The sequence below is a fragment of the Verticillium dahliae genome, genomic scaffold, assembly GCF_000150675.1.
Source record: "Verticillium dahliae VdLs.17 supercont1.1 genomic scaffold, whole genome shotgun sequence".
NCBI lineage: Eukaryota > Fungi > Ascomycota > Sordariomycetes > Glomerellales > Plectosphaerellaceae > Verticillium > Verticillium dahliae.
This window is the reverse complement of record NW_009276921.1, coordinates 439,300-442,675: the sequence shown is the minus strand read 5'-3', so window position 1 is coordinate 442,675 and position 3,376 is coordinate 439,300.

Sequence of the window (3,376 nt, the reverse complement as noted above, 5' to 3'; positions counted from 1 at the left end):
CGCGATGGCCCTCCTCGCCTATGCGACCCCTAATCCCGGAGTTCCCCTATGCCCCCGAGCTCTAACTCGGTAGGGTCCCTCGTACGTCTTGTGATGGTCGATTCCCATCTCCGTAATTCTGATCTGCTCCTCTAAGTTACTACTACCTACGTAAGTTAGATATACCTATCTACTCTTAGCGATCACGTAAGCCGTAGTTTACGTACTCCTGAGAGCAGTGGATACTAGATATCCTAGATACCTTAAATATCACTATCCTAATTATAGAGTTCCTTAATATTAATTTAATATTAGCTTTTCTTTTCTTTATAGGTAGAATAGCTATAAGGATTAATATTAGGAGCTATTATTAGGGTTAATAGCTACTCTAATATATTTATAATTCTCTAGTCTCTAGTATATTAGATCTACTTTTCTAATCTTAAAGTAAATAACTTAATAATAGGAAATAATAGGAAATAATAATTAGAAATAAGGAAAATATAGCTTAAGCTTATTATTCCTATAAATATTAAGCCTCTAATTCCTAGCGCTTTAGAGTAATAATATTATCTATAAATAGCTTTTTAAGGAAATAAACTAAATTATAATTTAAATAATAAGAATAGGCCTCTAAATCCTAGAAATAAAGGAAATAAATTAGAATTTAATAATAAATAGCGCTCTTATAATTACTAAATATATACTCTTAAAGCCTCTAAATCCTTAATATATTAATAGAATATAATAAAATAATTATTAGCTTTTTATAGAATCTATTAGAATAATTCTTAATAAATTAAATTACTATTTAATAAGAATAATATCACTCGCTTGTGTGTTCCACTCGCTTGTGGAGTACGTTATATATCTTATTAATAAGTTTTAATAATTCTATTCTATTAACCTTTCTCTTTCTTTATATTAACTTCTTTAACTTTTATAGGCTAGCTTAATATATATAAATAATACTTATATAATTAATAAATACTTATTTTTATTATTCCCGTTTATTCGTTTTCTTCTTATTCTAGCTATAATAATACCTCCTAAGTATAAGACCCCTACGCTTAAGCCCCCTAAGGCTAAGAGAATAGCTAAATATAAGAATAGAATTAATATTAATTATAAGAGCTATTAATCTAGTATATAGTATATATATATAATAATATTTATAAAGTTCCCTATCTAGGTTATTTTAAGTCTTATATCGTTAATAAGTAAATTAAAATTAGCGCTTTAAGCGTATATTACGATCTCGATCTTAAGGGATCTCGTTATTATAAATATACTTCTAAGTATTCTTATAAACTAATATAAGCTCTCGCGATCTATATTTCCTATATCTATAGCTCTAATAAGTATTATCTTTAATCCTATTAATATATTTAAGCCTATTATAAAGTTTTTAGCTATTTATAATAAAAAGAATTAAATTATAAATTCCTATTCTTTTCTATTCCCTTAATTATCTAATTATATAATTAATTAATAATATAATTATAAGATCTAGAGAAATAATATATTATTATTAAAAGTATATTATAGATTATTAAGGAAGAGGATATAAAAGGGGATAATAATTTTAATAAAAACTTTAATAATTTTAATAATATTAACTATAAAGTAGCTAAGTAGGCTATAGCTCTATAGCTCTTTAATTACCTCTAGTAGGACTCCCTAGAGCGATTAGACTTAGATTCCGAGATATCGGAATCTAAGGCCTAATCGTTATATAATATATCGGTTACTTTATTAGTTTAATAATTAAAAGATAGCTATTTTTATTATTTTAATAATTAAGCTATTTTTAAGGAATTATTTATTTTAATTATATTTATACTTTAATTATTCTTTTCTTAATATTTAATTTAACCTTTAATCTTAATTATAACTTCGTTAAAGTTTATAAGAGCTTCTAATACTTAATTTAGCGCTCCTTTAATTATTATATTTATAAGATTATCCTTTCCTATAATTTAGCGAATTTCGTTAACTTCGTATTCTTTATAGCTTTATTATAATATTATAAGATCTATTATTAAGTATTTCTCTATAATTATGCTTAATTAAATAAAATATTAATAGAATAAGAAGCTATTAATATAGATAATTATTTATAGGAGTAATAAATCTAAGTATTTATAGATCTTCTAAAACGTTTATTTAAAGATATATATTATATTAAAACTATTAATTATATTATAGATTTCGCTAATTAGAACTAAATATATAACCTATTTATATTTAATAGATTATTAATAAAGAATATTACTATATACTATAAACGTATTCTCCTAATTATAAGAACGTTTATTATTAAAGAGGATAATAAATCTAATCTAAGAATTAAAGTCTTTATTATTAACGAAGGAGCTATTAATGAATATATATAATTAAGTAATTAATAGATCGAGGTATATATAATTTAGGCTATAGTCTATATTATCGATTTACTATTATATATATTTATTAAGCTATTTAAAATCGTCCTTCTCTAGGTTCTTAGCTTAGGAAGTTATAGCGAAATCGAAAGCTATTTTAGATTAATAAATAGAAGCTATATATATTCTATAAGCTCTCTAAGCAATAAATTATTATTCTAAATCTAATATCCTTAAAGTTATTTATTCTAGTCGATTATTTTAACTTTTCTATAGAATTTTAAGATTATTAATTCCGATTTTAATAATATAATTATTAAAGACGCCCTCTAAACTAGTATTTAGGATAGAAGTAGGCTTCGCTTAGAAGCTAGCTCTTAAGAGCTCTATTTACTCCTTTTCTATAAATATAAGCTCTTTAAGGTTTAAAGTATTATCGATCTATATTCTAATTAATCTAAAGCTCTCTCTAGCTCTAATTAATAAGAGATATAGATTATAGCTTATTAGAATTATTATTAAGCGCTCTCTATAATATCGCTAATAAATTATAAACTAATAGAAGCCTAACTCTATAATTCTATAGAATAGCTTAATAATATAGAAAATAATATTATTAAAGTATCTATATTATAGCTCTTTAAGGATATATAATAGAATATTATATAATAGATCTATAATATTCTAAGTATAAGCTTAATTAATATCCTAGAATATTAATTATTAATTATATTCTTATAATACTAATATAATTATTAAGATTAATTATTAATTATATTATATAATTATAAGCGATTATATTAATAGAGTCGTCTTCTCTTAATCGCTATACCCCTAGATTATTAATCTTAACTTCTTATATAAGGCTTAAAGGAGGCCTTTTACCTCTCTTATAAGCTAATATCTAAAGATCCTAATATTAGGGAATATAGATTTATTAATTAATATAATTATTCTTATTATTAAGAGTAGAGTTAATCTCCTCTTAATTAGATTATTTAAATAGCTTCCTA